This window comes from Anomaloglossus baeobatrachus, chromosome 2, assembly GCF_048569485.1.
Source record: "Anomaloglossus baeobatrachus isolate aAnoBae1 chromosome 2, aAnoBae1.hap1, whole genome shotgun sequence".
In the NCBI taxonomy this organism is placed as follows: Eukaryota; Metazoa; Chordata; class Amphibia; order Anura; family Aromobatidae; genus Anomaloglossus; species Anomaloglossus baeobatrachus.
This window is the reverse complement of record NC_134354.1, coordinates 559412312-559437569: the sequence shown is the minus strand read 5'-3', so window position 1 is coordinate 559437569 and position 25258 is coordinate 559412312. Positions and strand designations below refer to the sequence as shown.

Below are 25258 nucleotides of genomic sequence, written 5' to 3'. Positions count from 1 at the left end.
TTTCCTTCACCATCCCTTAGTGGCTCTGGGAGAAGTGGGATCCTGACCGGTCATCCATTCACTGGGACCGGGCTCCCTCCGCAGCCCCTGTGGGAATCTGCTGGACAGGAGTCTATTTATCCTCAGGGACCGGGCCCTGCATCTATAAGGTACTCTGTGTCCCCATGGGGACTGTGCATGGAGCACCTGCTTCCCGGACGCTGCAGCAGCTGCTGATTTGTGAAGACCGGGGGACTTCCGCGCCGACCGCGCCTGCTTGTCGGCCGCGGTTTTAAATTTAGTCCCCGGCTTCATCGCGGCCTAGTAGCAAAAATCCCGCCCCCGGACCTGCCTGTCAGGGGTAAGGGCGGGACGGCCGGCCTGATGTCGGCTGTGAGGGCAGGAGCATCCTGGATGTGTCCTCCCCCCTCACTGATCACTGTGGGGACCCCAGATTCCCACACTTTTCTAGCACCGCCCACGGCTCCACTCCTCCCCTGAGAGCTCCGGCAGCCATGTTTTTTGGCATTCTGCCGGTGGAGGATTATCTGAGAAGAGCTCTGCAGCTCTGGGAGACCTAAGGCAGGGAATCTGGAGGACACACACCCCGCTTTTTAGCGGTCGGTAAGCCACACCGGTCACCCGGTGCTGGTCCCCCCCCCCCCAGGGTGCCGGAATAGATACGTGTTTATATGCATATTTCTGTTCGGTCGGGCTGTATACCCCTTCCCATATACCCTCAGTGATCACTCTCCTAGGACACAACAGCATGTCGTCCACAAGGAGCAAAGGTGCTAAGGCACAGGGTTTTTTTGCGACCTGTACCTCTTGTAGGGCTATGTTACCTGCGGGTTCCACCTACCCTCACTGTGAGCAATGCTCGACCCCTGTTTTGCTTGCTCAGCCGGAGCCTAGGTCACTAGTGGACCCCTCGGCTCATGTAGACCCACCTGCTCCCTCTGTCCAGGCGGCAGGGACAGAGTTTGCTACGCTTGCTGAGAAACTCTCTGAGTCACTTTCACAATCCATGGCTCAGTCTATGGACAAATGGTCTGCCAAGCTGCTTAAAAGCTTTGCAGTCCAGACCGGTCCTTACACAGGCCCCGGGCCCCGTTAGCTCGTCGCCTCCAGGCCCCTCTCGCTCCGCGCCGCAGCGCGCTCCCAGGTTGGGCCCTAGGTCCCACGCAGAGGAATCCTGCCCGGACCACAGTCCCAGACAGACTAAGCGGGCCCGCTGGGAATCTTCCCCGACCTATTCACGCTGCTCGGGTTCCCAGCTCGAGGACTCTCTGGAGGACGAGGCGGACGTCGCAGCTCAGGGCTCTGAACCTGACGTTGCACTCAATCTTGATACACCTGAAGGGGACGCCTTAGTAAATGATATTATCTCGTCCATCAACCAGGTGTTAGATCTGTCTCCCCCGCCTCCACCTGTAGAGGAGTCGGCGTCTCAGCAGGAGAAACACCAGTTTCGGTTCCCTAAACGTACACGCAGTGCGTTTTTCGATCACTCTAACTTCAGAGATGCTGTCCAGAAGCCTAGAGCGGTTCCGGACAAGCGCTTTACTAAGCGCCTTACTGACACACGTTACCCCTTCCCCTCTGACGTAGTTAAGGGTTGGGCTCAGTGTCCCAAGGTGGATCCTCCAGTCTCTAGATTAGCGGCTAGATCTGTGGTATCGGTTGCAGATGGCTCATCGCTAAAGGATGCCACTGACAGGCAGATAGAGCTCCTGGTGAGATCCATCTATGAAGCCACGGGCGCGGCTTTTGCCCCGGCCTTTGCAGCCGTGTGGGCACTACAAGCTATCTCAGCTTGTCTGGCTGAGATTAATGCTGTCACACGTTATTCTGCTCCGCAGGTTGCGTCTCTGACTTCTCAAGCGTCAGCTTTTTCTTCCTACGCCATGAACGCAGTCCTAGACTCTGCTAGCCGTACAGTGGTGGCATCCGCTAATTCTGTGGCAGTCCGCAGGGCCATGTGGCTGCGCGAATGGAAGGCAGACTCGGCCTCCAAGAGGTTCTTAACCGGTTTGCCGTTTTCTGGCGACCGATTGTTTGGCGAACGATTGGATGAGATTATTAAGGAATCCAAGGGAAAGGACTCTTCCTTACCCCAGTCCAAACCTAAGAGACCTCAGCAACGGAAAGTCCAATCGAGGTTTCGGTCCTTTCGTCCCTCCGCCAAGCCCCAATCCTCTTCATCCAGCAGGCCGGAGAAAGGCCAGAGGAACTCCTATGCGTGGCGGTCTAAGTCACGCCCCCAAAAGGCCGCCGGAGGCGCTGCCTCCAAGGCGGCCTCCTCATGACTCTCGGCATCCCCGAACCGCATCCTCGGTCGGTGGCAGGCTCTCCCACTTTTGCGACGCCAGGTGGCCACACGTTCAAGACCGATGGGTGAGAGACGTTCTGTCTCACAGTTACAGGATAGAGTTCAGCTCTCGTCCTCAGACTCGGTTCTTCAGAACCTCTCCGCCCCCCGCTCGGGCCGAAGCACTTTTTCAGGCAGTGGACACTCTGAAGACAGAGGGAGTTGTGATCCCTGTTCCCCCTCAGGAACAAGGTCGCGGCTTTTACTCCAACTTGTTCGTGGTGCCAAAGAAGGACGGATCTTTCCGCCCCGTCCTGGACCTCAAACTGCTCAACAGACATGTGAGCACCAGACTGTTTCGGATGGAATCTCTCCGCTCGGTCATCGCCTCGATGTCACAAGGAGACTTCCTAGCATCGATCGACATCAAGGATGCTTATCTCCATGTGCCGATCGCACCCGAACATCAACGCTTCTTGCGTTTCGCCATCGGGGACAAACACCTTCAGTTCGTGGCATTGCCATTCGGCCTGGCGACAGCCCCACGGGTGTTCACCAAAGTTATGGCATCCGTTGTGGCGGTCCTTCACTCTCAGGGCCACTCGGTGATTCCCTACTTAGACGATCTCCTAGTCAGGGCACCTTCTCGGGTGGCGTGTTAAGACAGCCTTACAGTCGCTCTGGCGATTCTCCAGCGGTTCGGGTGGATAATCAACTTCCCCAAATCCCAGTTGACACCGACCCAATCACTGACTTACCTCGGGATGGAGTTTCATACTCAGTCAGCGGTAGTCAAGCTACCGCGGGACAAACAGCTTTCTCTACAAGCAGGGGTGCAATCTCTTCTTCGGAGTCACTCATACCCCTTGAGGCGCCTCATGCACTTCCTGGGGAAAATGGTGGCAGCGATGGAGGCAGTGCCGTTTGCGCAATTCCATCTGCGGCCACTCCAATGGGACATTCTCCGCAAATGGGACAGGAGGTCGACTTCCCTAGACAGGAACGTCTCTCTGTCCCTTGCAACCAAGACGTCTCTTCAGTGGTGGCTCCTTCCCAATTCTCTATCGCAAGGAAAATCCTTCCTACCCCCAACCTGGGCTGTGGTCACCACGGACGCGAGCCTGTCAGGGTGGGGAGCGGTTTTCCTCCACCACAGGGCTCAGGGAACCTGGACTCCGGTAGAGTCCTCCCTTCAGATCAATGTTCTGGAGATAAGGGCAGTGTATCTAGCCTTATTGGCCTTCCATCGGTGGCTGGAGGGCAGACAGATCCGTATACAGTCGGACAACGCCACTGCCGTCGCATACAATCAACCGTGGGCGCTTCCAGACCGCCCAGACTTGCTGTCACAAGGGCCGTTTTTCCATCTGAATTCCGTGGCCCTCAACCTGACTGTGTGGCCATTGAGTCCTGGCTCCTAGCGTCTTCAGGATTATCTCAGGATGTCATTGCCACTATGCGACAGGCCAGGAAACCAACGTCCGCCAAGATCTATTACAGATCTTGGCGGATCTTCTTATCCTGGTGCTCTGATAATGGTTTTTTCTCCCTGGCCGTTTGCCTTACCCACTTTTCTTTCCTTCCTCCAATCCGGAATGGACAAGGGTTTGCCACTCGGCTCTCTCAAGGGACAAGTATCGGCGCTCTCCGTATTTTTTCAAAAGCGCCTAGCCAGGCTTCCGCAGGTCCGCACGTTCCTGCAGGGAGTTTGCCACATAGTCCCACCTTACAAGCGTCCGCTGGAACCCTGGGATCTTAACAGGGTGCTAACGGCTCTTCAGAAACCACCTTTCGAACCGCTGCGGGATGTCTCTTTATCACGTCTTTCGCAGAAGGTGGCATTTCTAGTGGCAGTTACAGCACTCCGAAGAGTGTCGAAGCTTGCAGCACTGTCATGCAAAGCCCCCTTCCTGGTTTTTCACCAGGATAAGGTGGTTCTGCGTCCTGTCCCGGAATTTCTCCCTAAGGTGGTATCCCCTTTTCATCTCAATCAGGATATCTCCTTACCTTCATTTTGCCCTAATCCAATTCACCAATGTGAAAAGGATTTGCACTCTTTGGATCTGGTGAGAGCACTCCGTTTCTACGTGTCTCGCGCGGCGCCCCTGCGTCGTTCAGATGCGCTCTTTGTCTTTCTCGCTGGCCAGCGTAAGGGTTCCCAGGTTTCCAAGTCAACCTTGGCTCGGTGGATCAAGGAACCGATTCTTGAAGCCTACCGTTCTTCTGGGCTTCCGCTTCCTTCAGGGCTGAAAGCCCATTCTACCAGAGCCGTGGGTGCGTCCTGGGCATTGCGGCACCGGGCTATGGCTCAGCAGGTGTGTCAGGCTGCTACCTGGTCTAGTCTGCACACTTTCACGAAACACTATCAGGTGCATACCTATGCTTCGGCAGATGCCAGTCTAGGTAGGCGAGTCCTGCAGGCGGCAGTTGCCCACCTGTAAGAGGGGGCCGTTTCGGCTCTTTTTATCGAGGTATTCTTTTACCCACCCAGGGACTGCTTTTGGACGTCCCAATTGTCTGGGTCTCCCAATGGAGCGACAAAGAAGGGAATTTTGTTTACTTACCGTAAATTCCTTTTCTTCTAGCTCCTATTGGGAGACCCAGCACCCGCCCCTGTGCCCTTCGGGCTGGTTGTTCTTTTGTGTACACATGTTGTTCATGTTGAATTGTTCTTTTGGTTCATGTTTCAGTTCTCCGAACATCCTTCGGATTGAATTTACCTTAGACCAATTTATAAGTTTTTCCTCCTTCCTGCTTTTGCACCAAAACTGAGGAGCCCGTGATGCACGGGAGGGTGTATAGGCAGAGGGGAGGGGTTACACTTTTTAAAGTGTAATACTTTGTGTGGCCTCCGGAGGCAGAAGCTATACACCCAATTGTCTGGGTCTCCCAATAGGAGCTAGAAGAAAAGGAATTTACGGTAAGTAAACAAAATTCCCTTCTTTATATTTATACAAAACTGTCGTAGAAAACCATCCATAGATCATTAAAGCTGGCAATTGTTATTGTGATTCAGCTTTAATTATTTTGTGCAAATTGCGACATTTCATTGTTGTAAATGCCTAAGCAAAATTTGTGTTGTACCACATTTACTACACAATTTATTAGTATCTAGGCACAAAAAATAAAAATGATGGGAAAGGAGGTGTGGGTAACTTTTTGCTGTTAAAGACATTTCTTTATTGGTGCTGCAGTCTCACTGATGCGTATATCGTATTTAAGTCAGTGCTTTTTTTTGTAAAAAAAATATTTGCCGGTACGCATCTCTGAGGCGAGGGGGGGGGGGTGCTGTCGGGCGCTGCCGGGTCGAGATTGAGGAGTGGGGGGGGGGTTGGGTGCCAGTGGAGAGAGTGGACAATCATGTGAGCACAAGTATGAGATTTGTACACTTCTGGCCACATTCTGATTTTGATATGTCCAGCCTCAGTCAATTCATTTTCATTGAGCATGTCTGTTCAGCACATGACCACATCTATGTAAATCGCATACTTGCAGCTTCATACCCTCCCACTCTCACCGCCGGCACCAGAGAATCCTGGCAGTGTGCAGTGTGCACACTGTGAGAATTCAGAAGGCTGCAGTCAGTGACACAAGGAGTAACTGCAGACTCATCACAAATTTGGACAACCCCTTTAATGCTCAACATAAATAAAAACATAGTAACCCTTAACTTGTCAGATGGCACAAGACTTTATTAAAGAGATTGTCCACTACTTTAACATAATTGACCTTCCCTTAGGATAGATCACCAATGTCTGACTGGTCGGGGTCCGGCACCTGGCAACCCTGCCAATTCCCTACTCTAAGTGCCGGTGGTGGCAGGTGGCCGGAAGTGCTCAGTTCTGGATCTGCTCAGTCTTCTGATAGTGGCAGCATTCTCCTATTAAAATCAATGAGGTGGATGTGCAGTACCTGGCCGCGGACACCATCAGAGGACTGAGCAGATCCAGAAATAAGCATTTCCATCCACCTGCACTATAATCAGCTGATCAGTGTGGGTCCCATTGCGCTCACATCAGAAGCAATGCGCAAGTGGAACCAAGGCCTAAGACATTGTAAATATTTGTGATACTGACATTCAGGTACCTTTTTATAGATGATGTTGTCTCTAATCATTTCTTTCTATTCTTCATCTTGTCCTGACGCAATGATGACTTTTCACATTCACATCTCGTCTCTGCAGATTTCCATCTTCTCCGTCTTCTGTAACACATCCCGACACGATGCCCCTAAAAGCAGTAGAATGATTATATTACTTTTACTTAAAAATATCTGCCCTACATTCTGCCCCAGAATAAATAATGGCAACTCACAGTATTCTCTGCACAAAATATGACCCACACTGTCCCTCTTATGGTACATGCCCTCCATATTCCCTCTCTTTCCAAACTGAGCCTACTGTTTACAGTGTCCCTTACACTGTGTCCCCTTATACTGCCCAGTCTTTATACTGTGCTCTCATCACACTCCCTCTCCTTGCTATGGACTCAGTGTCCTCCTATTCTGCCCCCTCTCCATACCACCCCCCTCCACTACCCAGTCTTTATTCTGTGCCCTTCACATTCTTCTCATCCCTTACTGTCTTCTCACTACCTCCTGTGTATCCATATACTTTTCCACCTCACTCTCCATCCTGTCCACTTGCTCCTCATACCATGTCACTCTTTATTGTGTCCTCAAAATTTCTTTCCAGTTCGCTCCACATCCTCTCTGTCCCCATGCATTACCCCTCATACTCTGTCCCCATGCATTACCCCTCATACTCTGTCCCCATGCATTACCCCTCATCCTCTGTCCCCATGCATGAAACCTCATCCTCTCTCTCTCCCCATGCATGAAACCTCATCCTCTCTTCCCATGCATGAAACCTCATCCTCTCTCCCCATACTGTGTCAAAAGATAGTTCCCCCCCCCATACTGTGTATATAGATATTGCCCCCTCCCCACACTCTGTCCCCCCCAAAATGTGTCCACAGATGGTTCCCATTCCCCACCCTCTGTCCCCCCAAAATGTGTCCACAGATAGTTCTCTCCCCCATACTGTTTCATAAATACTCCCCTCTCACCCCATAATGTTTCTCCTCTGTGTCTTCAGCTCCACAGTGGAGCACTTATGAGTGTTTCTCTGCCGCTTCCGCGCTGCGGCCCTGACTTCCAGGTCAGCAGTCTGATTAGTTGCCCTGATCACATGGAAGCCGGCACGCTGACCCGGAAGTCAGCGCCAGGGATCACCGCTTCAATTGTCCTTGCGCCTGACAGATACAAGGACAATTGAGCAGTGGGAGCCGCACGCTGAACTTTCTATGAGTGCGGCTGTCAGCATTACAGCCACGCTCAGAATAGCGGCTCCCACCCCGGCAGACTTCCTGACAGCGCCCCGCCAGCTCCCCCCTAGATACGCCTCTGGCTTGTGCCTCCGCTTACACATGGCCAATTTGTATAGTTTACAAATTAGCCATGTGGACAGAGCCAGAAGTGCTCTTCAGATTTTCCGGTATGCCGTACCGGCACGTACCGCCGCAAAAAAAGCACTGGACAAAAGTTATGGACATCACAAGATTAAAATACATGTTAAACCCTTCGCGACCTAGAACATGTGTCCTAGGTCGCCTTCCTCCTGTGACCACAGAGATCTACCTGTGCTTGTTAACCCCTTAGATTCTGAGTAATCTAAAGCGCTCCTGCCGGGATTTTGCCATTTCCCGCTGCCTTCAGCGGCCCCATGCCGTTATCACGGGGAGCCATGACAGTGTGGGTCAGATGATGACCCCTCTCGTTGCCATGACGTATTGCTTGTGAATGCCAGCACTCACACGAACCCAGCATTTATGCTGATCAGAGCGATGCTGAACCATTGTTCTAATCAGGAGAAGCAGGGATAAAATCTCTTTGGGGGACTAGTAAAATCATAATGAAAATAAAACACCTGTAGGTTCATTGAAAATAAAATAATAAAAAATACATATATTTGGTAATGCTGTGTTCAAAAATGCCTGATCTATCAAAATATAAAACCATTTAATCTGATCAGTAAATGACGTAGTGACAAAAAAATTCCAAACCCCAAAATTAGTTGTTTTTTTTTTGGTCACTGCAACATTGTATTAAAATGCAATAACAGGCGATCAAAACATCACATCTACCCAAAAATGGTATCATGAATGTCCGCTCAAGACACAAGAAACAAGCGGTCACTGAGTACCAGATTCGGAAAATGGGAACACTATGGGTCTTGGAAAATCGCAACAAAAGCTCAATTTTTTTTATTTTTAAAACTATACATTTTTTTTTTTATTTTTTTTTTTTTTTTTGCAATTTTACCGCACTTGGATTTTTTTTTTTCCCCCATTTTCCAGTACACTATATGGTAAAACTAATATTTTCATTCAAAAATACAATTCGTCCCACAGAAAACAAGTCCTCATATGACAGTATTGACAGAAAAATAAGTGTTGTGGCTCGTGGAAGAAGGGAAGGATAAAATGGAAAATTGCCAGGGGGTGAAGGGGTTGAAGATCTCCAAATGATGGGAAAATGGAAACAAAATTTTCATCCTGACTTAGGGTACTTTCACACTTGCGTTATTTTCCTTCCGTTACAATCCGCCCTTTTGGGAAACAGCGGAATCCGTTAACGGATTCCGCTGTTTCCCATAGACTTGTATGGTTGACGGATTGTACCAAAAGGAGCTGCGTTGCTTCCGCTGGGCGACGCTCCGTTGCTTCCGCCCAGCGGGAGGAACGCAGCATGTAACGTTATTTTGAGCAGCGGAATCCTCTGGATTTCACTGCGCATGTTTTTTTTTTTTTTTTTTTTTTTTTTTTTTTTTTTAAATCAAACTTTATTTTGGCTCGCGGTGGCCGAACGTTCAGCTGAGCGCCCGGCCGTCGGCAAGCGACAGCGCTCAGCTGAATGACCGGCCACCAGCATGCCCGGCCGCCGGCAAGTCACAGCGCTCAGCTGAGCGCCCGCCCGCCGGCATGCCCGGGCGCCGGCAAGTGACAGCGATCAGCTGATCACCCGGCGGCCGGCTGCAGGGAGCGATCAGCTGATCACCCGGCGGCCGGGAGCGATCAGCTGATCACCCGGCAGCCGGCTGCAGGGAGCGATCAGCTGATCACCCGGCGGCCGGCTGCAGGGAGCGATCAGCTGATCACCCGGCGGCCGGGAGCGATCAGCTGATCACCCGGCGGCCGGCTGCAGGGAGCGATCAGCTGATCACCCGGCGGCCGGCTGCAGGGAGCGATCAGCTGATCACCCGGCGGCCGGCTACTGGGAGCAATCAGCTGATCACCCAGCGGCCGGCTGCAGGGAACGATCAGCTGATCGTTCACTATAGTCTGCCGCTGGTAAAACCGGGAAAAAAAAAAAAAAAAAATCAAAACGAATTGCGTTGTTTTGCAGCATCCGTTGCATCCGTTGTGTCACTATATGCAACACATCCGTTGCATCCGTTACACAACGCAATGCAACGGATACCGTTCAACGCAAGTGTGAAAGTAGCCTTATTCAGTATCGTGCATGAGCGCGTACATTTACACTCCTTGGTTGTGATCTATGAGATCATTCGATTATTCTGCCACTTTGAATGCATTTGGGCGCATAAATAAAGATCCACTGCTAGCAGCTTCCTTTGTAATTTCCAACCAATGATATCCCAGGCGTGTATGATAAAGGCACGCTCGCACTAGTGTATAACAGACGGCTGCAATGCGAGGAAAATAAATCTCATTGCACTCGGACCAAAATTACTCAATAAGGCTGAGCTACTGCTGTTTGGTTTTTTTTGGTTTTTTTTTTTTTCATCTGTATTTGATCTGAAGCACAAATTGCAACATGTTGCTTACTGACACGTAAAACAGCAGAGACTCGCCAATGCAAGTCAGTGGGTGCGATAAATAAATGGATATCAAATAGACAATCTGTATGCCATGGGTTTTTTTTTTTGTTTTTTGTTTTTTTTCTTCGGCGCTCTATTGGGAGACCCAGACGATTGGGTGTATAGCTACTGCCTCCGGAGGCCACACAAAGCATTACACTAAAAAGTGTAAGGCCTCTCCCCTTCTGGCTATACACCCCCAGTGGGATCACTGGCTCACCAGTTTTCTGCTTTGTGCGAAGGAGGTCAGACATCCACGCATAGCTCCACTGTTTAGTCAGCAGTAGCTGCTGACTATATCGGATGGAAGAAAAGAGGGCCCATATAGGGCCCCCAGCATGCTCCCTTCTCACCCCGCTTGTGGTTTGTAAGGTTGAGGTACCTATTGCTGGTACGGCGGCTGGAGCCCACATGCTGTTTTCCTTCCACATCCCCCTGAGGGGCTCTGAGGAAGTGGGATCTTACCGGCCCCAAAGCCCTGAGGCCGGGCTCCATCCACAGACCCATAGAACCTGCTGGATGTGGAGCGGGAGTGCCGTTCAGGGACAAGGCCCTGCAACTTTCAGGTACTCTGTGTCCCCGTACACACAGGCACAGCACACTCCAGACTTGCTGGGTGTGCTAGTGCGCCGGGGACAGTAAAGGGTTACAGTCACTGCAGCCTAGCTGAGTGACTTTATGTATGGGGAACTACCGCGCCGGACGCTCCGGGAGCGGCGGCGCGGCTGAGACTTGTAGTGCGCCGGGGACTTAGCGCCGACCGCGCTTTTACGGCGGCGGCGCTTATAAATCCAGTCCCCGGCTTTTGCGGCCTAGCGCCGCTTCGTTCCCGCCCCCACCCTGTCAATCAGGGTAGGGGAGAGACGCTGTACAATCAGCAGCGCCGAGGGCTGGAGCCTTATTTACATGCTCCAGCCCTCTCACTGGACACTGTGGGACGCCGGTTTCCCGCTCTGACTTGGGGGCACGCCCACGGCCCGCCCCTACTCACACGAGCTGGAGAAGGACGCCGGCAGCCATTCCTGCAGTCCGAGCTGAGAGATCGGACTCTGGGCAACCAAGCACAGGACTAGGGCGACCACACACCCGCTTATAGGCGGGCGGTAAGCGGCACCTGAAGTGCTGACCCCACTAAATACCGCAGTTGTCCATTTGTATTTTTATGCTTATACTGCATAGGTCGCTATTTTTGGCTATATGCCCTCTTAGATGGCGACACATCAGCAGCAGGAAAGCAGGGGTGCTAAGGCACAGGCTTTCTATGCTGCTTGTATTGCATGTACTGAAGTGTTCATGTGTATTTATGCTTGTATGCTATACACTGCACTGTACGGTCGCTAGTCTGGGCTATTTTCGCCTAGAATGACTAGACTACAGCAGCAGAAAAGCAGGGGTGCTGAGGCACAGGTTTTTTCTATGCTGCTTGTATTGCAGGGGTTGCAGTGTTCATTTGTACTTATGCTTGTATGCTATACATTGCACTGTATGGTCGATATTCTGGGCTATATTCCCCTAGATGGCTAGTCTACAGCAGCAGAAAAGCAGGGGTGCCAAGGCACAGGCTTTCTATGCTGCTTGTATTGCATGTGCTGCAGTGTTCATTGTACTTTATGCTTGTATGCTATACATTGCATTGTACGGTCGCCATTCTTGGCTCTATGTCCTAGATGGCTAGTCGGCAGCAGCATATAAGCAACACAGGCTTTCGATGCTGTTTTTACTGCATGTGACACTGTTCCACGGCACTGAACCCCATTGTGTGCAATGCTCCCCTGGAGCACTTGGTCAGCCGGGGTCTCTACTAGACGTGGCCAAAGGAACCACCTGTCAACCCTGTCCAAGGACAGGGATGGAGTTGCATTGGGTTAGAGACTTGCAGTCCGGACAGGCCATGGGCAAATCATTCCCTGGCCACCCTCATTGGGAATAAAATCGGTTCCCCGGGGGGGGTCCCAGGAGGCTCTCTGTATGATGAGGCAGACGTAGCTCATCAGGACTTTGATCCTGACAACGCTCTCAATCCGGATACACCGGATGGTGACGCCATAAGGAATGATCCTATAGCGTCCATCAATGGAATGTTGGATCTTTCTCCCTCAGCTCCCGCAGCGGAGGAGTCAGCTTCACAGCAGGAGAAGTCCCATTTCAGTAGCTCAAACGTATTTTGAGTTTTTTTCTGGCCACGCTGACTTCAGAGAAGCAGTCCAGGAACACCACGCTTACCAGATAAGCGTTTTCTCCAAACGTATTAAGGATACACGTTATCCTTTTCCCCCTGACGTGGTCAAGCGCGGGACCCAGGGTCCAAAGGTGGATTCTCCAATCTCCAGGCTTGCGGCTAGAGCTATAGTTGCAGTGGAGATGGGACTTCACTTAAAGATGCCAGACAGATAGACTGTGGTTGAAATCTGTCTATGAGGCTATCGGCGTGTCGGTTGCTCCGGCATTTACAGCCGTATGGGCACCCTAAGCTTTTCAGCTGTCCTTGCACAGCTGGTCTTGAGCATATGTACATTTGTGCCGCAGGGGCGTCCGTATCCTCGCAATGTCTGCATTGCGACCAGGGCCGGATTATAGGCGGGGCAGACGGGGCTCCCGCCCAGGGGCCCCCACCACGAGAGCTTCTGAGGGGGCCCCCACCACCATCAGTGTGGGCGCCATTTTATTAACGCCGCAGTGTGGTTCAGGACCGCACTGTACCTTTAAAGAATTTCAATCCCGGCCGTCACTTTTCTGCAGACACGCCCACTGCACGCTCTGTGGGCTGCGTCTGCTAGGATGACGTCACCGCGCACCTGTTGCTGCTTCTAAGTTCCTGCCGTAGAGGAGCTTGTGGGAGGACCGGAGGTCTCAGTGGATCCCGGTAAGTATGAGGTCATTAATCATGGTGCCGGCCGGGCAGGAGGCTGCAGTGAGGAGGGAGCAGGACGCCGCTGATAACTCCAGACCGGATTCCATAGTGTCAGCGGCAGCTCTGCCTGGGATCATTGTGAGTTATTGCCGGAGTCTGAACTGCAGCAGATCAGGTCGGGCTGTCAGTACAGGTCGGGCTGTCAGTGCCGGGTCATCGGCTGCAGCCTCATCTCTCCCTTGCAATAACTCACACTGATCTCCAGCACAGACAGCACTACACAGAATCCTGCACTGATCACATCTGAGCCTGCAGGACAGATTACACTATATGGCCCATATTACATATAGAATATGTGAGGTCCTGTAGGCCCAGGTGTGATCAGTGCAGAGGATTGTATATCTGTGTACATGGTATACCGCATCCAGTGTACAGAGTAGTGTGATATACTGTGTACACACATCAGATGGTATATAATAATGTGTATATTGTATAACATCTGGTGTCTGTATCACAGTAAACCCGGTCAAATTTCGGGGGGCCCACTCGCGGTGGCAGGAGTGGCGTAGCGCTAGTAAGGGGGGCCCGGTGCCCGCGCTGCCTCCCCCCGCCGAGGATCGCGCTTTCAATTGTATCGGCATCGCAGCTGCCGATACAATTGAGAGCAATGATGAGATGGAGCAGCGCGCTCTCTCTCATGATTCTCGCTGTGTCTGTCGGCATTCTGACAGCTCTGCAGCAGAGCGTGGTGACGTGATCACTGCGCGCCTGCTGAGAGGTCAGAGAAAGCGACAGCAGTGGACACGCTGAGGAGACCGGAGGAGCGGGGGAACGAGGAGAAGTGAGTATGTACAATCACTGTGGCCAGACGACCATGGGGGTGCATTAAATGATATGGCGGCTGTATACTACATGAGGGTGCCTAATGCTATCTGGTTCTGCACTGTGCTATATATGGACTGTATACTACATGAAGGTGCCTAATGCTATCTGGTTCTGCACTGTGCTATATAGGGGCTGTACACTATATGAGGATGCCTAATGCTATCTGGGTCTGCTTTTTGCTATATACGGGCTGTATACTACGTGAGGATGCCTAATGCTATCTGGCTCTGCACTGTGCTATATAGGGGATGTATACTACGTGAGGATGCCTAATGCTATCTGGCTCTGCACTGTGCTATATAGGGGCTGTGAACTACGTGAGTGTCTAATGCTATCTGGCTCTGCACTGTGCTATATAGGGGCTGTGTACTATGTGAAGGTGCTTAATATTATTTGGTCTGCTCTGTGCTATATAGGGGCTGTGTACTATGTGAGGATGCCTAATGCTATCTGGGTCTGCACTGTGCTATATAGGGGCTGTGTACTACATGAGGGTGCCTAATGCTATATGGGTGTGCATTGTACTATATGGGGGGCTGCATAGTGCCATATGGGGGCTGCATAGTGCCATATGGGGGCTGCATAGTGCCATATGGGGGCTGCATAGTGCCATATGGGGGCTGCATAGTGCTACATGGGGGCTGCATAATACTATATGGAGGACTATGGGAGCTTCATAACACTATATGGAGGAATATGGGGGCTGCATAATACTATACCCCCAGAGTTGTATGTCCTCTACACCACAGAGCTGTATATCCCCAGAGCTGCATGTCATCCCCCACCTCAGAGCTCTTTGTCCCCCCCACCTCAGAGCCACTGCCCCCCTCTAGAGCTGTATGCCCCCCATTGCTATGTACCCCTTTCCTCAGTAATATGGATGTCCCCAGTAATGTGTATGTCCCCAGCCTCTCTTGTGATGTATATACAGCAGTGTTAGTGTTCTCTGTGCGGCCATGTCTGTTAGTGTCAGCCACCAATCAGCGTGGCACAGACACGTGCCCAGGAGGAGCTGGATGGAGACAAGCGGGGAGGTGAATGAGGCTGTTGCCGGCTTCCCAATATTAAAAATTAGATAAAAATATAAAAATTTGTCTGTGTGTGCATGTGTGATGCGTATCTATGTGTCATCTATGTATGTCGGTGTGTATGACTGTGTCTAGATTTATGTCTGTTTATATGTGTTTTTGTGAATTTGTCTTTAAATATATACTGTATGTGTACGTATGCCTGTATGTGTATGTACAGTATCTGTGCATGTCTATGTGTGGATGGGGCCCACTGAGACTTTTTCGCCCAGGACCTACAAAAACATGGAGCCGGCCCTGCGTGTACCAGTCATGTATTTTCCTGTACACTGTACAGGGGCGTACCTTTAGGGGGCATGCGGCATATTTGTCCCTGCACAGCAATCAGGGGGGCACCATTGGAAAATGTGAGGCAGCAGTATGGTGGGAGAAAATTGTAAGTGGACAGTATTGGGAAAGAAAAGTGTGCGGGGCATAGAATGGAGACTGGGTAGTGGGGGAGGGGGGATAAGCAGTATAGAGAAGGGGCAGTATGGTGGCCAGTGTGAGGGCACAGTATGGAGGACACAGTATGCTGAGGAGAGGGAATGTGAGACTGAGGTGCAGTATAGTGACTGTATAGTGAAGGAGATAGGCAGTATAGAGAAGGGGCAGCATGGTGGGCAGTGTGAGGGCACAGTATGGAGGACACAGTATGCTGCGGAGGGGAATGTAAGACTGAGGTGCAGTATGGTGACTGGATAGTGAAGGAGGTAGGCAGTATAGAGAAGGGGCGGCATGGTGGCCAGTGTGAGGGCACAGTATGGAGGGCATAGGATGCTGAGAAGGGGGAAAGTGAGACGGAGATACAGTATAGTGACTGGATAATGAAGCAGGTAGGCAGCATAGAGAAGGGGCAGCATGGTGGCCAGTGTGAGGACACAGTATACTGAGGAGGGGGAATGTGAGACTGAGGTGCAGTATGGTGACTGGATAGTGAAGGAGGTAGGCAGTATAGAGAAGGAGCAGTATGGTGGCCAGTGTGAGGACACAGTATGGAGGTCACAGTATGCTGCGGAGGGGAATGCAAGACTAAGGTGCAGTATAGTGACTGGATAGTGAAGGAGGTAGGCAGTATAGAGAAGGGGCAGCATGGTGGCCAGTGTGAGGGCACAGTATGGAGGACACAGTATGCTGCGGAGGGGAATGCAAGACTAAGGTGCAGTATAGTGACTGGATAGTGAAGGAGGTAGGCAGTATAGAGAAGGGGCAGCATGGGGGCCAGTGTGAGGGCACAGTATGGAGGGCACAGTATGCTGCGGAGGGGAATGCAAGGCTAAGGTGCAGTATAGTGACTGGATAGTGAAGGAGGTAGGCAGTATAGAGAAGGGGCAGCATGGGGGCCAGTGTGAGGGCACAGTATGGAGGGCACAGTATGCTGAGGAGGGGGAATGTGAGACTGAGGTGCAGTATTTATATCTAAATGCTACAGTTCGTGCTCTACTGTTATGGTTAAAATGTTAACGTTATTGGGCCCCCACCAGATTTTCTGCCCAGGGGCCCCCACCAACCTTAATCCGGCCCTGATTGCGACTTACCCTATTAATGCTGTCCTGGAAGGACAGTCGAGGTTTCGGTCCTTCCCAAGCTCGGGCAGGTCCCAATTGTCCTCGTCCAAAGGAGCTGAAAATCCTCAGAGGGGCTCAGTTTCCGGGGGCTCAATCACGCCCAAGGAAGGCAGCCGGAGGAACCGCTACCAAGGCGGTCTCCTCATGACTCTCAGCTCTCTCATCTCTCCGCATCCGCGGTTGATGGCAGACTCGCTCGCCTTTGGCGACATTTAGCTGCCACAGGTCACAGACCGGTGGGTGAGGGACATTGTGCCCACGTGCACAGGACAGAGTTCTGTTCTCGTCCTCCGACTCGATTCTTCAGAACGTCCCCACCTCCCCACCGAGCCGATGCTCTTCTGCAGGCAGAAGGAGTGGTAATCCCTGTTCCTCTTCAGGAACAAGACACGGTTTTCCTCCAATCTGGTTGTGGTGCCAAAAAAGGATGGCTCTTTCCGTTCCGTTCTGGACCTAAAACTGCTCAACAAGCACGTGGAGGCCAGGCGGTTCCGGATGAAACCCTCCGCTCCGTCATTGCCTCAATGTCTCAAGGATATTTCCTAGCATCAATAGACATCAAAGATGCTTATCTCCACGTGCCGATTGCTACAGAGCACCAATGTTTTCTACGTTTCGTGATGGGAGACGACCATCTTCAGTTCGTAGCTCTGCCATTCGGTCTGGCGACAACCCGACGGGTGTTCACCAAGGTCATGGCGGCAGTGGTAGCAGTCTTGCACTCACAGGGACACTCTGTGATCCCTTACTTGGACGATCTACTTGTCAAGGCACCCTCTCAAGAGGCATGCCAATTCAGCCTGAATGTTGCGCTGGAGACTCTCCAGACGTTCGGGTGGATCATCGACTTCTCAAAGTCAAACCTGTCACCGACCCAATCACTAACGTCTCTTGGTATGGAGTTTCATACACTCTCAGCGCTAGTGAAGCTTCCGCTGGACAAGCAGCTGTCACTACAGACTGGGGTGCAGACTCTCCGTCAAGGTCAGTCGCACTTCTTAAGACGCCTCATGCACTTCCTCGGGAAGATGGTGGCGGCAATGGAGGCGGTTCCGTTTGCGCAGTTTCATCTGCGTCCTCTTATTGGGACATTCTCTGCCAATGGGACGGGAAGTCAACATCCCTGAACAGGAAAGTCTCCTTTTCACAGAAGGACTCTCTGCAATGGTGGCTTCTTCCCACCTCATTATCACAGGGAAGATCCTTCCTACCACCGTCTTGGGCGGTAGTCACGACAGGCGCGAGTCTGTCAGGGTGGGGAGCAGTTTTTTCTCCACCACAGGGCTCAGGGTACGTGGACTCAGCAGGAGTCCACCCTTCAGATCCATGTTCTGGAAATCAGAGCAGTGTATCTTGCCCTACTAGCCTTCCAGCAGTGGCTGGAAGGAAAGCAGATCCGAATTCAGTCGGACAACTCCACAGCGGTGGCATACATCAATCACCAAGGACGGACACGCAGTCGGCAAGCCTTCCAGGAAGTCCGGCGGATTCTGACGTGGGTGGAAGCCACGGCCTCCACCGTATCCGCAGTTCACATCCCCGGCGTAGAAAACTGGGAAGCAGACTTCCTCAGCCGCTAGGGCATGGACGCAGGGGAATGGTCCCTTCGCCCGGACGTGTTTCAGGAAATCTGTAGCCGCTGGGGAAGGCCGGACGTCGACCTAATGGCGTCCAGGCACAACAACAAGGTCCCAACCTTCATAGCACGGTCTCGCGATCACAGAACTCTGGCGGCAGACGCCTTAGTGCAAGATTGGTCGCAGTTCCGGCTCCCTTATGTGTTTCCACCTCTGGCACTCTTGCCCAGAGTGCTACGCAAGCTCAGATCCGACTGCAGCCGCGTCATACTCGTCGCCCCAGACTGGCCAAGGAGGGCGTGGTATCCGGATCTGTGGCATCTCACGGTCGGCCAACCGTCGGCACTACCAGACCGACCAGACTTACTGTCCCAAGGGCCGTTTTTCCATCGGAATTCTGCGGCCCTGAACCTGACTGTGTGGCCATTGAGTCCTGGATCCTAGGGTCTTCAGGATTATCCCAAGGGGTCGTTGCCACCATGAGACAGGCTAGGAAGCCCACGTCCGCTAAGATCTACCACAGAACGTGGAGGATATTCTTATCCTGGTGCTCTGCTCAGGGAGTGTCTCCCTGGCCTTTTGCATTGCCTACCTTTTTTTCTTTCCTGCAATCTGGGTTAGAAAAAGGTTTGTCGCTCGGCTCCCTTAAAGGGCAAGTCTCGGCGCTATCCGTCTTTTTTTCAAAAGCGTCTAGCACAACTTCCTAAGGTGCGCACGTTCCTGCAGGGGGTTTGTCATATTGTACCCCCGTACAAGCGGCCGTTAGATCCATGGGATCTGAACAGGGTACTAGTTGCCCTCCAGAAGCCGCCCTTCGAGCCTCTGAGGGAGGTTTCACTTTCTAGACTATCACAGAAAGTGGTTTTTCTGGTAGCGATCACATCTCTTCGGAGAGTGTCTGAGCCAGCAGCGCTGTCATCCAAGGCTCCTTTCCTGGTCTTCCACCAGGACAAGGTAGTGCTGCGCCCCATTCAGGAGTTTCTCCCGAAGGTGGTATCCTCTTTTCATCTTAATCAGGATATCTCTTTGCCTTCGTTTTATCCTCATGCAGTTCATCGGTATGAGAAGGATTTACATTTGTTAGATCTGGTGAGAGCACTCAGAATCTACATTTCCCGCACGGCGCCCCTGCGCCGCTCGGATGCACTCTTTGTCCTTGTCGCTGGTAAGCGCAAAGGGTCGCAGGCTTCTAAGGCCACCCTGGCTCGATGGATCAAAGAACCAATTCTTGAAGCCTACCGTTCTGCTGGGCTTCCGGTTCCATCAGGGCTGAAGGCCCATTCTACCAGAGCCGTGGGTGCATCCTGGGCATTACGACACCAGGCTACGGCTCAACAGGTGTGCCAGGCAGCTACCTGGTCGAGTCTGCACACTTTCACCAAACATTATCAGGTGCATACCTATGCTTCGGCGGACGCCAGCCTAGGTAGAAGAGTCCTGCAGGCGGCAGTTGCCTCCCCGTAGGGGAGGGCTGTCTTGCAGCTCTAACATGAGGTATTTCTTTACCCACCCAGGGACAGCTTTTGGACGTCCCAATCGTCTGGGTCTCCCAATAGAGCGCCGAAGAAGGGAATTTTGTTACTTACCGTAAATTCCTTTTCTTCTAGCTCTTATTGGGAGACCCAGCACCCGCCCTGTTGTCCTTCGGGATTTTTGGGTTTTTTTCGGGTACACATGTTGTTCATGTTGAACGGTTTTTCAGTTCTCCGATGTTACTCGGAGTGAATTTGTTTAACCAAGTTATTGGCTTTCCTCCTTCTTGCTTTTGCACTAAAACTGGTGAGCCAGTGATCCCACTGGGGGTGTATAGCCAGAAGGGGAGGGGCCTTACACTTTTTAGTGTAATGCTTTGTGTGGCCTCCGGAGGCAGTAGCTATACACCCAATCGTCTGGGTCTCCCAATAAGAGCTAGAAGAAAAGGAATTTACGGTAAGTAACAAAATTCCCTTCTTTGTTTAACTGATACATTACAATTTTGCAGCATATATCACTGTGTAAATGGTCCTGTAAATGATTGTTGAATAATGGCTGCTGAGAAAAAAAAACACAACGCATATGGATGGGTGAGAAAATAATTGCACACTTGCATGTTATACGGAATGACATATGCTTGACACTCTTACAACTTTTCTGGATGAGAATGGACCAATTTTTTTATACGCTAGTATGAATGTACCCGGAAAAACAAGTACGAAGATGTTATGAGTGATGATGAGCAACCGTGCTCAATACTCGATCTAGCATTGGGGTGCTTGGGTACTTGCAGAGCTTGGCCGAGTATCGCGGGTGCTCTGGTTCAAACAACCACAACGCACAGGCTTGCTTCCCTGCATGATGTGTGCAGGCACCCCAGGGAGAGCCAGTCAGTCTCTGGTTCTCACTGGTGTTAAAGCAATGTTTTTAGATGTATTGTATCAAAAGAAAAAAAAATGCCTTCCCCTCTGTCGGAAATGCTCTTTATGGCTTACTGTGTCTGGTCGGAGAGACTAAATGCCCAGTCATGGACTTCCATTATACTCGTTACTCAAGTTGAGCCCTTTCAGAGCGTCTGACCTGCTCAACTTGAGGACCGAACACCCAAGCATGGTAGTGCTCACTCATCACTACTTAAAAGCCATGGTAGCATGCTTAGGCTACACAGGCTACTCACAGTAACACCAGCAATATGTGGCCCTAGTGTTGTTGTGATTTAAAACCTTTATTGTGGCACTCGCATTCCCCTGTGAACTTGGGAAGGTCTCTTCATGGTGTTGCCCACATGGTCAATCTCTGGCTCTCCATACAGCCATAGCAAAGGCAAAACTCACCGCTGAAGAGGATAGACCTCCAATCCAGCCTCTATTGCCATCTTCATTTTGCACCATGTTGACCTTTTTAGGGCGGTGATTTGAGGTCATTCAAGGTAACAAACCAGCAGGTTTTCATATATACAGTATAACCATACCTTTTTGTTCTGAGATTGGATGTTTTTTTTCCCCCAGAAATATGTGCATGTAAAGTTCCAGCAATGCACTGCTATTTGATTGACAGGTGCAAAAGGAAGGGAATATGTAGGTCATGTCTTGCTGTCTATTTCTGCCCCCGGCCTTGGTAGATGCTAGACTGTATGGGCTCCATCCAGGTATGAGCCATTCCTCTCACGTGATAGGGGCATTTTTGAAATGCAGCCCAGTATACCTAAAATGAAGTCAAGGTGTTAGTGATTTAATTGTGGAACTAGTGGTACGACGCTTTCTCAAGAGTGTCCCAGGAGCAGTTTTTCAACATTACAAAGCCAAGCCAAATGTTGGTTGTGGTACAGTGAGCACCCTGCGTGGCTACAACAAACTACAGTGGCATGCAGGGTCTCTGGACTTGTCTCCCACATGGGCACATCTGGGACTTCATTTGTCTGAAATTGCAAAGGAAGCCGCCAGCAGCAGATCTTGATGATTTGTGAGCCCATGTGCATTCAACAAGACAGAACATTCCCCAGACAACCAGTAATAATCTCATTCATGGAATGTCAAGACTTGTAAGTGTGTGTATTTCTGCACCTTATAACTCTTACTCGATTCTGAATAGAATCAGATGTTATGCAAATGCTGAAAAAATGGAAACCTTTTTAAATCCTTAACATGCTATGGATCCTGTGATGTCCATAGTGCCATGGCTTTTCCTCTTTGTACTTTTTTTTTTTTTTTTATTATAATTTTTGATTTTCAAAAGCAAACAAATCATTACATAGAAACAAATATTAATATCAACAATATCAGCAAAATGACAAGAAAATTGTACATCACTTACACTTTTGTTGTACTTATTACAATTCAGTACTACAACATCTAATCACAGTATTCACAGTAAGACTCAGAATCTTTAATACCTCGCGGAAACCCTTTTAACTAATTACATGCATGAATTTGCAACCATCTTGTTAAACTCTCCTACTTCGCCGCCCACCTCTGCTCATACCCACTCCCACCTAGTCACCTTCAACCCCCACCTCCAATCCTCCAAGTGTAAAAATTTCTCCTTAAATGGTGACATTAAGCGTTCTATTTCCTCCGAATTGTAGTAGGTTATGATAAACTCCCTCCACTTTTTGAGCGGACTACCCAATCGTCCCGACTTCCTTCCAGCATCAAGGCCCTCTCTCTCAATCAGCTGTTTTATGTGGATTATTACTTCTTCGAACGAGGGTACTTTTGACTCCAACCAATATTTCAGTATCATCCTCTTTGTTGAAAGTATGATTACATGTAATAGTAAAGGGGATGTTTACTCCTCCTTCCCTCGACGTTCACCTCTTCCCACGCATGGAACAGAACCAGAGTGGGGAGAGAAGGAGTTTGATGTCCCAGAGTTTAGCAACACACTTTGATACTTGGGCCCACAGTGGCTCAAGGTGGGGACACAGCCACAATCCATGGTAGAGATCCGTAGCTTCTAAATTACATTTCGGGCAACGAGTAATCCTCTCAGGATTCTCAAGCTTTCTGGGCAAATTGAATGCATAGATCGCCCGATGCATTCTTTATATTGAGTCTCCCGCCACTGCTCATTCAGGATTGCCTTTCGTAGGGCCCTCCACCTCTCCCTGATCTTTGTTCCAATGTCTGGGTCCCCTAGTTGCTTTTCCCAGGGCTTAAAGAAACACTCTGGCTGATAGCCAGTCAACTGGTCTCGCATTGCCCCATATAGAGATGAAATTGACGAGGATATTTGTGCCAACTTGACCAGGCTATCAAATGTATTAAGTAACACATCTGACGAGATGTCTTGCAATTGAGCCATAATCTTATGTTTCACCTGATCATACTGGATTATTTGGTTAGGATTCAACCCATAATTACCTACCAATTCTTCCCTCCCCAACCATCTTGGCTCAGAAAGATGAAAAAGATTGGAGACCCTCTGTATACCTTTCCACCTCCATTCTTCAAATAGATTATTGCTAATTCCCTGGCTGCACCCTGGATTATCCCATAGGGGTACATATTTAGAAATTTTTTATGCCAACTTGTAATGCTTCCTCACTGCCCTCCAGGCTGCTATCGTATCTTTATACAGAGAAGATTGCTTAATTTGTTGGGGTAGATTAGCTTGACTGGTCTGTAAAAGGGCCTTTAAATCCCATGGAAATGCATAATCTCTCTCATCTCCAAGAGACATGTGTTTCTGTGAGCCATGAATCCAATCCATCCAATACCTGGACAAACAGGCCACATTGTAACCCCTAACATTTGGTAGGTTTAATCCCCCATTATCCTTTGATGCAGTCAGCTTCCTTATACCAATGCAAGCTCGTTTCCCCCTCCACACAAACCTCAAGAAACTTCTATTAAGAAGTTCAACATCCTTATGTCTCAAGAGCAAAGGCAGAATTTGGATATGATACATCAGCTTAGACACAGACATCATCTTAATTAATTGTGCTCTGCCCATGATGTTCAACGGGAAGTTCTGCCATCTCTGGAGGTCCTGAACTATTTTATTTATAAGAGGCGGGAAGTTTAGGTTATATAAAGAAGTCTGCCCCTTACCAATTCTAATACCTAGATATGTAATGTATGATCTTGCTATAGAAATATGCTCACACTGGCCAGCCTCCTGCAAATGAGCCTTCCCATTGCCCAGGTACAGCAATTCACATTTAGTTGGGTTAATTGTAAAGCCTGAGTAGCTCCCGTATTCTCGCAATATATCTAAGATAAGTGGTACCTGAGTTTTAGGATCAGAGAGAAACAGTACGTAGTCGGCAAAGAGTGTCACCTGTATTCGCATCTTATTTATGAGGATCCTTTGAAAAGTGTGATGGTCAGTTAACAACCTCACCATGGGCTCCAAAGCCAGGTTGAAGAGTAGTGGTGAAAGGGGACAGCCCTGCCTAGTCCCATTATGCAAATGAAAGGGAGTCAAAAGGAAACCTGGAATATAAACCTGGGCTCTAGGATTTGTATAAATCTCACGTACCACATTGTAGAAAGACCCCGAGAATAGCATTGTGTCTAAAACTTTATAGAGCCAAGGCCACTCCACATTATCCAAGGCCTTCTCGGCGTCTATTGTTAATAATGCTGGAGTCTCGTTGACCAGATCCTTAGAGCTCCTCTTTGTACTTTTAATGTTGTGGAAAACACTTAAAAATGCTTCTACATAGGTCACATAAGTCAGATATTTTAAAAAGGTGTATGGTTGTCTAAAACAAGGAGTGGAACAAATACATTTATAATACAACCATTTAAAACATACTTGCAAAAATGCAATTTGCTTTAAAATGTACATTAAAGAGAATCTGTCACCAGATTTGGCGACTCTAAGCTGCGGCCACCATCAGTAAGCCCTTATATACAGCATTCTAACATGCTGTATATAAGAGCCCTGGCTGCTGTGTAGAACGTAAGAATCACTTTATTATACTTATCTAGGAGGGGGGTCGGTGCGGTGCAGACTGGTTGAATAGGTGTCTATGTCGGACACCCCCTTTTTCAGCCCTCTTTGTTTTCCTCCTTCTGAAGCCTGGGTGTATGAGGAGTCCTATATCATGCACACTAGCCGGCATTGAGTTCCTGTGCAGGCGCGCTTTGGTCGCTTTGACAGATCAAAGTATTGTAGTGCACCTGCGCGTGACCACAATGCCGGCTAGTGTGCATGGCATAGGATGCACCCAGGCTTCAGAAGGAGGGCACAGACGGCCGAAAGAGGGGACGCTGGTACCGGAGAATGGAAACACCTATCCAACCAGTCTGCATAGCACCACCCGTTAGGTGTATTATAAAGTCATTTTTACGTTCTACAGAGCGGCCTGGGCTCTTGTATACAGCATGTTAGACTACTCTATATAAGAGTCAACTGGTGGTGGCCGCAGCTTATAGTCGCCAAATCTGGTGACCGGTTCCCTTTTAACTTGTTGTTTTGGTGTCACAGGCTGTTTTTGAATATTAGTGGGGAACGAACACCTTGTTTTATGAAAATGTAATGAAATGGTAAACTATCAATGAAGGGCAACATTTCATTATTTTCTGATGCAAATTTTTATTACCATGAATTCACACTTTTAGAAATATATGTATGTATGTATGTATGTGTATATGTATGTATGTATGTATGTATATGTATATATATGTATATGTGTATATATATATGTGTATATGTATAT

The 25258-nt window shown here is 49.8% G+C and overlaps 1 protein-coding gene across 4 annotated transcripts in view; it reads left to right on the top strand.

The window, feature by feature from the left end:
- The window catches only part of TPP2 (tripeptidyl peptidase 2), a 252335-nt gene that overhangs the window by 225554 nt on the left and 1523 nt on the right, over nt 1-25258 (top strand). The window lies entirely within an intron of this gene.